Source organism: Aegilops tauschii, chromosome 1 (assembly GCF_002575655.3).
Source record: "Aegilops tauschii subsp. strangulata cultivar AL8/78 chromosome 1, Aet v6.0, whole genome shotgun sequence".
Taxonomy (NCBI): Eukaryota; Viridiplantae; Streptophyta; class Magnoliopsida; order Poales; family Poaceae; genus Aegilops; species Aegilops tauschii.
In genome coordinates this window covers 347,100,163-347,113,935 of record NC_053035.3, presented here as the reverse complement: position 1 = coordinate 347,113,935, position 13,773 = coordinate 347,100,163, and positions in this window count along the sequence as shown.

Below are 13,773 nucleotides of genomic sequence, written 5' to 3'. Positions count from 1 at the left end.
CCGGGCCAGTGCTCCTTCGAGTGTTGGTCTGAACTGAGCAGACTGCGGGGCCCCCTCCTGGAAACTCGAGGTCTGGCTTTACTCGTAGGATGTCTCATCCGGTGTGCCCTGAGAACGAGATATGTGCAGCTCCTATCGGGATTTGTCGGCACATTCGGGTGGCTTTGCTGGTCTGGTTTTACCATTGTCGAGATGTCTTGTAAATCGGGATTCCGAGACTGATCGGGTCTTTCCGGGAGAAGGTTTATCCTTCGTTGACCGTGAGAGCTTATGATGGGCTAAGTTGGGACACCCCTGCAGGGTATTATCTTTCGAAAGCCGTGCCCGCGGTTATGAGGCAGATGGGAATTTGTTAATGACCGGTTGTAGATAACTTGTCACTTGACCCAATTAAAATACACCAAGTGCGTGTGTAACCGTGATGGTCTCTTCTCGGCGGAGTCTGGGAAGTGAACACGGTCAGTGTTATGTATGACGTAAGTAGGTGTTCAGGACCTCTTCTTGGTCATTGCTAGATGACGTCCGTTCCGTTGCTTCTCTTCTCGCTCTCATTTGCGCAAGTTAGCCACCATATATGTTTTTGCCGCTGCAGCTCCACCTCTTGCACCTCTTTGCCCTTTAAGCTTAAATAGTCTTGATCTCGCGGGTGTGAGATTGCTGAGTCCCCGTGACTCACAGATTCTACCAAAACAGTTGCAGGTGCCGACGATGCCAGTGCAGACGATGGCGTCGATCTCAAGTGGGAGTTCGACGAGGAACGTGGTCGTTACTATGTGTCTTTTCCTGATGATCAGTAGTGGAGCCCAGTTGGGACGATCGGGGATCTAGCATTTGGGGTTGTCTTATTTTCATCTGGATTTTGACCGTAGTCGGTCTATATGATTGTATTTTGGATGATGTATGAATGATATTTATGTATTGTGTGAAGTGGCGATTGTAAGCCAACTCTCTATCCCATTCTTGTTCATTACATGGGATTGTGTGAAGATGACCCTTCTTGCGACAAAACCACTATGCGGTTATGCCTCTAAGTCGTGCCTCGACACGTGGGAGATATAGCCGCATCGTGGGCGTTACAAGCAAATAGTAAACAGGCACAAAAACAATATTGCAATGCTTAAAAATGAGGCATAGGGTCCGTACTTTCGCTAGTGCAACCTCTCAACAATGCTAACATAGTTGGATCATATGATTATCCCTCAAAGTGCAATAAAGAATCACTCCCGAGTTCCTATTAGCGGAGAACAAAAGATAGGAATTGTTTGTAGGGCACGAAACCACCTCAAAGCTATTCTTTCCGTTCGATCTATTCAAGAGTTCGTACTAAAATAACACAAAGCTATTTTTTCCGCTCCATCTATCCTAGAGTTCGTACTAGAATAACACCAAAGCAAATTCATATTCATAATACTCAATCCACACAAAGAACTATAAAGAGACCCCAAAGATTCCGTTGGAGAAAAGATAATAAAAACGTGCATCAACCCCTATGCGTAGATTAGCCCAATATCACCGCGGGAATCCGCGAGTTGAATGCCAAGACACATATCAAGTGAATCAATATGATACCTCATTGTCACCTCAAGTATTCATACCGCAACACATATATCATGTGTTCTATTCTCTGAATATTCAATCCGACAAGAAAAAACTTCAATGGGTAAAGACTCAATTCATCACAACAAGAGTATAGAGGGGAGAAACATCATATGATCTGACTATATTAACAAAGCCCATGATATAGATCATGAGGGAGAGAGATCAAACACATAGCTACTGGTAAAACCCTCAACCTCGAGGGTGGACTACTCCCTCCTCATTGTGGTGGCCGCCGGGATGATGAAGATGGCCACTGGAGATGATTCCCCCCCCTCCGGCAGGGTGCCGGAACGGGTCTAGATTGGTTTTCGGTGGCTACAGGGCCTTGCGGCAGCGGAATTTATGATCTAGGTTAACCTCGAAGGGTTTCGGAATATTTGGGAATTTATAGTGCAAAGAGGGGGTGCGGGAGGCCAACGAGGTGCGCACAACCCACCTGGGCGCGCCAGGGGGGGCCTGGCGCGCCCTGGTGGGTTGTGCTCCCATCGGGGCACCCCCCAGGTGCAGCTCTGGCCCATTGGGTTCCTTCTGGTCCATAAAAAATGTCCGTGGAGTTTCGTTGCGTTTGGACTCCGTTTGGTATTGATTTCCTGCGATGTAAAAAACAAGCAAAAAACAGCAACTGGCACTGGGCACTCGGTCAATAGGTTAGTCCGAAAAAATGATATAAAGTTGCTATAAAATGGTTGTAATGTTGGGGAACGTAGTAATTTCAAAAAAATTCCTACGCACACGCATCATGGTGATGCATAGCAACGAGAGGGGAGAGTGTTGTCCATGTACCCTCGTAGATCGAAAGCGGAAGCGTTAGCACAACGCGGTTGATGTAGTCGTACGTCTTCACGATCCGACCGATCAAGTACCGAACGCACGACACCTCTGAGTTCAGCACACGTTCAGCCCGATGACGTCCCTCGAACTCCGATCCAGCCGAGTGTTGAGGGAGAGTTTCGTCAGCACGACGGCGTGGTGACGATGATGATGTTCTACCGACGCAGGGCTTCGCCTAAGCACCGCTACAGTATTATCGAGGTGGACTATGGTGGAGGGGGCACCGCACACGGCTAAAAGATCAGACGATCAATTGTTGTGTCTAGGGTGCCCCCTGTCCCCATATATAAAGGAGCAAGGGGGAGGTGCGGCCGGCCAGGAGGAGTTCTTCTCCCACCGGGAGTAGGACTCCCTCCCTTCCTTGTTGGACTAGGAGAGGAGAGGGAAGGAGAGAGGGGGAAAGGAAAGGGGGGGCGCCGCCCCCCCTCCTTGTCCAATTCGGACTTGGGGGGGGGGAGGGGCGCGCGGCTGCCCCTTGGCCGCCTCTCCTCTTCCACCAAATGGGCCCATGAGGCCCAATAGCCTCCGGGGGGGTTCCGGTAACCCCCGGTACTCCGGTATATATATCCGATAACCCCCGGAACCATTCCGGTGTCCGAATATAGTCATCCAATATATCAATCTTCATGTCTCGACCATTTCGAGACTCCTCGTCATGTCCGTGATCACATCCGGGACTCCGAACAACCTTCAGTACATCAAAACATATAAACTCATAATATAATTGTCATCGAAACGTTAAGCGTGCGGACCCTACGGGTTCGAGAACTATGTAGACATGACCGAGACACGTCTCCGGCCAATAACCAATAGCGGAACCTGGATGCTCATATTGGCTCCCACATATTCTATGAAGAACTGTATCGGTCAGACCGCATAACAATATACATTGTTCCCTTTGTCATCGGTATGTTACTTGCCCGAGATTCGATCATCGGTATCTCAATACCTAGTTCAATCTCGTTACCGGCAAGTCTCTTTACTCGTTCCGTAATACATCATCCCACAACTAACTCATTAGTTGCAATGCTTGCAAGGCTTAAGTGATGTGCATTACCGAGAGGGCCCAGAGATACCTCTCCGACAATCGGGGTGACAAATCCTAATCTCAAAATACGCTAACCCAACAAGTACCTTTGGAGACACCTGTAGAGCACCTTTATAATCACCCAGTTACGTTGTGACGTTTGGTAGCACACAAAGTGTTCCTCCGGTAAACGGGAGTTGCATAATCTCATAGTCATAGGAACATGTATAAGTCATGAAGAAAGCAATAGCAACATACTAAACGATCGAGTGCTAAGCTAACGGAATGGGTCAAGTCAATCACATCATTCTCCTAATGATGTGATCCCATTAATCAAATGACAACTCATGTCTATGGCTAGGAAACATAACCATCTTTGATCAACGAGCTAGTCAAGTAGAGGCATACTAGTGACACTCTGTTTGTCTATGTATTCACACAAGTATTATGTTTCCGGTTAATACAATTCTAGCATGAATAATAAACATTTATCATGATATAAGGAAATAAATAATAACTTCATTATTGCCTCTAGGGCATATTTCCTTCAGTCTCCCACTTGCACTAGAGTCAATAATCTAGATTACACAGTAATGATTCTAACACCCATGGAGCCTTGGTGTTGATCATGTTTTGCTCGTGGAAGAGGCTTAGTCAACGGGTCTGCAACATTCAGATCCGTATGTATCTTGCAAATTTCTATGTCTCCCACTTGGAGTAAATCCCGGATGGAATTGAAGCGTCTCTTGATGTGCTTGGTTCTCTTGTGAAATCTGGATTCCTTCGCCAAGGCAATTGCACCAGTATTGTCACAAAAGATTTTCATTGGACCCGATGCACTAGGTATGACACCTAGATCGGATATGAACTCCTTCATCCAGACTCCTTCATTTGCTGCCTCCGAAGCAGCTATGTACTCCGCTTCACATGTAGATCCCGCCACGACGCTTCGTTTAGAACTGCACCAACTGACAGCTCCACCGTTCAATGTAAACACGTATCCAGTTTGCGATTTAGAATCGTCCGGATCAGTGTCAAAGCTTGCATCAACGTAACCATTTACGATGAGCTCTTTGTCACTTCCATAAACGAGAAACATATCCTTAGTCCTTTTCAGGTATTTCAGGATGTTCTTGACCGCTGTCCAGTGATCCACTCCTGGATTACTTTGGTACCTCCCTGCTAAACTTATAGCAAGGCATACATCAGGTCTGGTACACAGCATTGCATACATGATAGAGCCTATGGCTGAAGCATAGGGAACATCTTTCATCTTCTCTCTATCTTCTGCAGTGGTCGGGCATTGAGTCTTACTCAACTTCACACCTTGTAACACAGGCAAGAACCCTTTCTTTGTTTGATCCATTTTGAACTTCTTCAAAACTTTGTCAAGGTATGTGCTTTGTGAAAGTCCAATTAAGCGTCTTGATCTATCTCTATAGATCTTGATGCCCAATATATACGCAGCTTCACCGAGGTCTTTCATTGAAAAACTCTTATTCAAGTATCCCTTTATGCTATTCAGAAATTCTATATCATTTCCAATCAGCAATATGTCATCCACATATAATATTAGAAATGCTACAGAGCTCCCACTCACTTTCTTGTAAATACAGGCTTCTCCAAAAGTCTGTACAAAACCAAATGCTTTGATCACACTATCAAAGCGTTTATTCCAACTCCGAGAGGCTTGCACCAGTCCATAAATGGATCGCTGGAGCTTGCACACTTTGTAGCTCCCTTTGGATCGACAAAACCTTCCGGTTGCATCATATACAACTCTTCTTCCAGAAATCCATTCAGGAATGCAGTTTTGACATCCATTTGCCAAATTTCATAATCATAAAATGCGGCAATTGCTAACATGATTCGGACAGACTTAAGCATCGCTACGGGTGAGAAGGTCTCATCGTAGTCAATCCCTTGAACTTGTCGAAAACCTTTTGCAACAAGTCGAGCTTTATAGACAGTAACATTACCGTCAGCGTCAGTCTTCTTCTTGAAGATCCATTTATTCTCAATGGCTTGCCGATCATCGGGCAAGTCAACCAAAGTCCACACTTTGTTCTCGTACATGGATCCCATCTCAGATTTCATGGCCTCATGCCATTTTGCGGAATCTGGGCTCACCATCGCTTCTTCATAGTTTCGTAGGTTCGTCATGGTCTAGTAACATAACCTCCAGAACAGGATTACTGTACCACTCTGGTGCGGATCTTACTCTGGTTGACCTATGAGGTTCAGTAACAACTTGATCTGAAGTTCCATGCATCATCATTAACTTCCTCACTAAATGGTTAGTCATCGCAGAAACCGGTTTCTGCGATGAACTACTTTCCAATAAGGGAGCAGGTACAATTACCTCATCAAGTTCTACTTTCCTCCCACTCACTTCTTTCGAGAGAAACTCCTTCTCCAGAAAGATTCCGAATTTAGCAACAAAAGTCTTGCCTTCGGATCTGTGATAGAAGGTGTACCCAACAGTCTCCTTTGGGTATCCTATGAAGACACATTTCTCCGATTTGGGTTCGAGCTTATCAGGTTGAAGTTTTTTCACATAAGCATTGCAGCCCCAAACTTTAAGAAACGACAACTTTGGTTTCTTGCCAAACCACAGTTCATAAGGCGTCGTCTCAACGGATTTTGATGGTGCCCTATTTAACGTGAATGCGGCCGTCTCTAAAGCATAACCCCAAAACGATAGCGGTAAATCAGTAAGAGACATCATAGATCACACCATATCTAGTAGAGTACGATTACGACGTTCGGACACACCATTACGCTGTGGTGTTCCGGGTGGCGTGAGTTGCGAAACTATTCCGCATTGTTTCAAATGAAGACCAAACTCATAACTCAAATATTCTCCTCCACGATCAGATCGTAGAAACTTTATTTTCTTGTTACGATGATTTTCAACTTCACTCTGAAATTCTTTGAACTTTTCAAATGTTTCAGACTTATGTTTCATTAAGTAGATATACCCATATCTTCTAAAATCATCTGTGAAGATGAGAAAATAACGATATCCGCCATGAGCCTCAACATTCATCGGACCACATACATCTGTATGTATAATTTCCAACAAATCTGTTGCTCTCTCCATAGTTACGGAGCACGGCGTTTTAGTCATCTTGCCTATGAGGCACGGTTCGCAAGTACCAAGTGATTCATAATCAAGTGGTTCCAAAAGTCCATCAGTATGGAGTTTCTTCATGCGCTTTACACCGATATTACCTAAACAGGAGTGCCACAAATAAGTTGCACTATCATTATCAACTCTGCATCTTTTGGCTTCAATACTATGAATATGTGTATCACTACTATCGAGATTCAACAAAAATAGACCACTCTTCAAGGGTGCATGACCATAAAAGATATTATTCATATAAATAGAACAACCATTATTCTCTGATTTAAATGAATAACTGTCTCGCATCAAACAAGATCCAAATATAATGTTCATGCTTAATGCTGGCACCAAATAACAATTATTTAGGTCTAAAACTAATCCCGAAGGTAGATGTAGAAGTAGTGTGCCGACCGTGATTACATCGACTTTGGAACCATTTCCCACGCGCATCGTCACCTCGTCCTTAGCCAATCTTCGCTTAATCCGTAGCCCCTGTTTCGAGTTGCAAATATTAGCAACAGAACCAGTATCAAATACCCAGGTTCTACTGCGAGCATTAGTAAGGTACACATCAATAACATGTATATCACATATACCTTTGTTCACCTTGCCATCCTTATCCGCCAAATATTGTGGCAGTTCCGCTTCCAGTGACCAGTTTGCTTGCAGTAGAAGCACTCAGTCTCAGGCTTAGGTCCAGACTTGGGCTTCTTCTCCTGAACAACAACTTGCTTGCTGTTCTTCTTGAAGTTCCCCTTCTTCTTCCCTTTGCCCTTTTTCTTGAAACTGGAGGTCTTATTGACCATCAACACTTGATGCTCCTTTTTGATTTCTACCTCCGCAGCCTTTAGCATTGCGAAGAGCTCGGGAATCGTCTTATCCATCCCTTGCATGTTATAGTTCATCACAAAGCTCTTGTAGCTTGGTGGCAGTGATTGGAGAATTCTGTCAATGACACTATCATCCGGAAGATTAACTCCCAGTTGAATCAAGTGATTATTATACCCAGACATTTTGAGTATATGCTCACTGACAGAACTATTCTCCTCCATCTTGCAGCTGTAGAACTTATTGGAGACTTCATATCTCTCAATTCGGGCATTTGCTTGAAATATTAACTTCAACTCCTGGAACATCTCATATGCTCCATGACGTTCAAAACGTCGTTGAAGTCCCGGTCCTAAGCCGTAAAGCATGGCACATTGAACTATCGAGTAGTCATCAGCTTTGCTCTGCCAGACGTACTTAACGTCGTCAGTTGCATCGGCAGCAGGCCTGGCACCCAGCGGTGCTTCCAGGACGTAACTCTTCTGTGCAGCAATGAGGATAATACTCAAGTTACGGATCCAGTCCGTGTAATTGCTACCATCATCTTTCAACTTTGCTTTCTCAAGGAACGCATTAAAATTCAACGGAACAACAGCACGGGCCATCTATCTACAATCAACATAGAGAAGCAAGATACTATCAGGTACTAAGTTCATGATAAATTTAAGTTCAATTAATCATACTACTTAAGAACTCCCACTTAGATAGACATCCCTCTAATCCTCTAAGTGATCACGTGATCCATATCAACTAAACCATGTCCGATCATCACGTGAGATGGAGTAGTTTCAACGGTGAACATCACTATGTTGATCATATCTACTATATGATTCACGCTCGACCTTTCGGTCTCCGTGTTCTGAGGCCATATCTGTTATATGCTAGGCTCGTCAAGCTTAACCTGAGTATTCCGCATGTGCAACTGTTTTGCACCCGTTGTATTTGAACGTAGAGCCTATCACACCCGATCATCACGTGGTGTCTCAGCACGAAGAACTTTCCCAACGGTGCATACTCAGGGGAACACTTATACTTTGATAATTTAGTGAGGGATCATCTTATAATGCTACCGTTAATCAAAGCAAGATAAGATGCATAAAAGATAAACATCACATGCAATCAATATAAGTGATATGATATGGCCATCATCATCTTGTGCTTGTGATCTCCATCTCCGAAGCACCGTCATGATCACCATCGTCACTGGCGCGACACCTTGATCTTCATCGTAGCATCATTGTCGTCTCACCAATCTCATGCTTCTACGACTATCCCTACCGCTTAGTGATAAAGTAAAGCATTACAGGGCGATTGCATTGCATACAATAAAGCGACAACCATATGGCTCCTGCTAGTTGCCGATAACTCGGTTACAAAACATGATCATCTCATACAATAAAATTTAGCATCATGTCTTGACCATATCACATCACAACATGCCCTGCAAAAACAAGTTAGACGTCCTCTACTTTGTTGTTGCAAATTTTACGTGGTTGCTACGGGCTTAGCAAGAACCGTTCTTACCTACGCATCAAAACCACAACGATAGTTTGTCAAGTTGGTGATGTTTTAACCTTCGCAAGGACCGGGCGTAGCCACACTCGGTTAACCTAAAGTTGGAGAAACTGACACCCGCCAGCCACCTGTGTGCAAAGCACGTCGGTAGAACCAGTGTCGCGTAAGTGTACGCGTAATGTCGGTCCGGGCCGCTTCATCCAACAATACCGCCGAACGAAAGTATGACATGCTGGTAAGCAGTATGACCTATATCGCCCACAACTCACTTGTGTTCTACTTGTGCATATAACATCAACGCATAAAACCTGGCTCGGATGCCACTGTTGGGGAACGTAGTAATTTCAAAAAATTTCCTACGCACACGCAAGATCATGGTGATGCATAGCAACGATAGGGGAGAGTGTTGTCCACGTACCCCCGTAGACCGAAAGCGGAAGCGTTAGCACAACGCGGTTGATGTAGTCTTACGTCTTCACGATCCGACCGATCAAGTACCGAACGCACGACACCTCTGAGTTCAGCACACGTTCAGCCCGATGTCGTCCCTCGAACTCCGATCCAGCCGAGTGTTGAGGGAGAGTTTCGTCAGCACGACGGCGTGGTGACGATGATGATGTTCTACCGACGCAGGGCTTTGCCTAAGCACCGCTACAGTATTATCGAGGTGGACTATGGTGGAGGGGGCACCGCACACGGCTAAAAGATCAAACGATCAATTGTTGTGTCTAGGGTGCCCCCTGTCCCCGTATATAAAGGAGCAAGGGGGGAGGTGCGGCCGGCCAGGAGGAGTCCTTCTCCCACCGGGAGTAGGACTCCCTCCCTTCCTTGTTGGACTAGGAGAGGAGAGGGAAGGAGAGACGGGGAAAGGAAAGGGGGGCGCCTCCCCCCTCCTTGTCCAATTCGGACTTGGGGGGGGGGAGGGGCGCGCGGCTGCCCCTTGGCCGCCTCTCCTCTTCCACCAATTGGGCCCATGAGGCCCAATAGCCTCCGGGGGGGTTCCGGTAACCCCCGGTACTCGGGTATATATCCGATAACCCCCGGAACCATTCCGGTGTCCGTATATAGTCATCCAATATATCAATCTTCATGTCTCGACCATTTCGAGACTCCTCGTCATGTCCGTGATCACATTCGGGACTCCGAACAACCTTCGGTACATCAAAACATATAAACTCATAATATAATTGTCATCAAAACGTTAAGCGTGCGGACCCTACGGGTTCGAGAACTATGTAGACATGACCGAGACACGTCTCCGGTCAATAACCAATAGCGGAACCTGGATGCCCATATTGGCTCCCACATATTCTACGAAGATCTTTATCGGTCAGACCGCATAACAACATACGTTGTTCCCTTTGTCATCGGTATGTTACTTGCCCGAGATTTGATCGTCGGTATCTCAATACCTAGTTCAATCTCGTTACCGGCAAGTCTCTTTACTCGTTCCGTAATACATCATCCCACAACTAACTCATTAGTTGCAATGCTTGCAAGGATTAAGTGATGTGCATTACCGAGAGGGCCCAGAGATACCTCTCCGACAATCGAAGTGACAAATCCTAATCTCGAAATACGCCAACCCAACAAGTACCTTTGGAGACACCTGTAGAGCACCTTTATAATCACCCAGTTACGTTGTGACGTTTGGTAGCACACAAAGTGTTCCTCCGGTAAACGGGAGTTGCATAATCTCATAGTCATAGGAACATGTATAAGTCATGAAGAAAGCAATAGCAACATACTAAACGATCGAGTGCTAAGCTAACGGAATGGGTCAACTCAATCACATCATTCTCCTAATGATGTGATCCTGTTAATTAAATGACAACTCATGTCTATGGCTAGGAAACATAACCATCTTTGATCAACGAGCTAGTCAAGTAGAGGCATACTAGTGACACTCTGTTTGTCTATGTATTCACACAAGTATAATGTTTCCGGTTAATACAATTCTAGCATGAATAATAAACATTTATCATGATATAAGGAAATAAAAAATAACTTTATTATTGCCTCTAGGGCATATTTCCTTCATGTAAAACATCCAATAATGATAAAATAACAGCATGAATACTTCATAAATTATAGATACATTGGAGACGTATCAGCATCCCCAAGCTTAATTCCTACTCGTCCTCGAGTAGGTAAATGATAAAATAAATAATTTATGAAGTGTGAAGGCTAGCAAAGTGCAAAAGTTTATCAATGACAATTTCAATCACTTTTTCTAGCATAATAACAACAATTCTTTCTCATAAAATTTCACATGTTGTAGTGGCAACCAAGTCATATGTTAAGGTTTAAACAATGAACTCTCTTGAAACCCAACAACCTATGTTCTTAGTCACCAAGCAATTGCAATTCAACTTATTCAACGGAGTCTAAGTAAGAGCTCCATATACTCAACCATCATATAGCCTTCTATGATTGCTAACACTCATCGCATACACATGAGAAAAACATTTCAACCGGACACATAGAAAGATAGGGGCTTATTGTTTTGCCTCCCAACGTATTCACCTCAAGGGTGATGTCAACAATAATAACTCATGCTACCCATATTCAACTGGACATATGTGCCTAGATCTTTCCTCACCACATGATGCTTGCGAAAAGAGAAAAATAAAAAGGAATAGACAGAATAACTTTGACTCTTTGCATAAAAGTAAATAATTAAAAGTAAAAGATAGGCCCTTCACAGAGGGAAGTAGGGATTTGTAGAGGTGCCAGAGCTCAAAGCGAAAATTGAGAGATAAAAACATTTTGAGAGGTATACTTTTCCCACCAACGAAAACAACTTAGAGCTCCCAACACTTTTCATGCTAGATATATCATAGGCGGTTCCCAAACAGAAAATAATTTTTATTCCTTTTTCCACCATATTTTCACTTTCCATGGCTAGCCGTATCCACGGGTGCCCTCCATACCAACACTTTCTAAGGAATTTATTATTTGACAACATAAAGTAAATTCATTTTTCATTTCGGGACTGGGCATCCCTAAAACCTTTGCCTTATTCCCGTGCAATGACAAGTGAATAAACACTCATCGTGAGAATAACACATCCAGCATGGAAAATATTGGCCACCACTCACCGCCTCGCGAGCGGTACAAGCACACAAAAGAGAAATTTATTTTTGAAAATTAGAGATGGCACATACAAATTTGCTTAGAACGGCACGACACTAGTAGAAAAAGGGCCTAATGTGAGGCACATTAGTCCCGGTTTGTAGCTGAACCGACACTAATGTGACCATTAGTGCCGGTTCAAACGGCTAGGCGGGCGTCGCTCATTAGTACTTGTTCGTGGCAAACCTTTAGTACCGGCTCGTGCCACGAACCGATACTAAAGAGGCTGTCGGCAGTCTGGGGCCCCACCATCCCCTTTAGTACCGGTTCATGCCACAAACCGGTACTAAAGATTTTTAGTCAATTCGCCATGCAGCGGTTTTTTAGTCCCACCTCGCTCCGCGAACAAGGTTTTTACCACCTTAAATATGTTACTTCTCAAACTATCACAACCACTTGGTCTTCATTGAACTCTATGTGTAGGATCTGTGGCCACAAACCGGTGAAGATTCCTATTGACAATTCAGATTCTACAAAAAAGATCATTGACGATCAATGTATTTTTTATGTATATTTTTACATGTTTACACGGACGAAAACTCATCTGTTACACCGGCACTTCATTTTTTTAAACTTATTACAACTCCAGATTTTTTTTTGCGTTCACTATGCACCATCCAAAGCCATGTCATCAACTTTCAACTCTTTCTGACATCATTTGCTATTTTTCATGCATTTACAGATTTGTTTTGAGCTAAATGACCCTGAAATTGAAAAGCACTACAAATGAACTCTGAAAAGGTTGAAACTTGGCATGGTATCATCATTTCACCCACATAGCATGTGCGAAAAAGTAGATAGGGTTACGACAAAAACTGGACGCACTTCATGTACAAAACTGGACAATCTCTTTCGAAGTATCAGGGTTTCAGACAAAAAGTCATCTGTTACACCGGCACTTCATTTTTTTAACATATTACAACTCCAGACTTTTTTTGCGTTCAGTATGCACCATTCAAAGCCACATCATCAACTTTCAACCCTTTCTGACATCATTTGCTATTTTTCATGTATTTACATATTGGTTTTGAGCTAAATGACCCTGAAATTGAAAAGCACTACAAATGAACTCTGAAAAAGGTTGAAACTTGGCATGGTATCATTATTTCACCTACATAGCATGTGCGAAAAAGTAGAGAGGGTTACGGCAAAAACTGGATGCACTTCGTGTACAAAGCTGGACAATCTCTTTCGAAGTATCAGGGTTTTAGATGAAAACTCATCTGTTACAAAGGCACTTCATTTTTTTAAACTTATTACAACTCCAAACGTATTACCAATTTGAATATAATGATAAAACACACTAATATTAAACATAAGAAAAAAGAATCACTGAAAAATCTATTTTTAAAGTTAAGTTATTCACAAACTAGTGATTCACACAAATTTCAAATAATTCAAATTTAAACTATTCAAATTTGAAAACTACTAGCACTAACAGAAAGTTTGTAATTTTTGGTACCTAAAGCAAAAATATTCACAAAGAAACTCTAAATATAGCAAAAAACAACTCAGAAATAAATAAAAGAAAATAAATAAAGCAGAAAAGAAAAAATATATAAAAAAAACATATTTGCGCGCTACCCAGTGGGCCTGCTTGACCTTGGGCATGGATGCAGGCCCATAAGGCCTAGCAGACTCACAGGGCAGCGCGGTAAAGTTAGGTTCATAAGCCTGCTTTAGAGAGGAGCTCGAAGGAGCAGTCGCA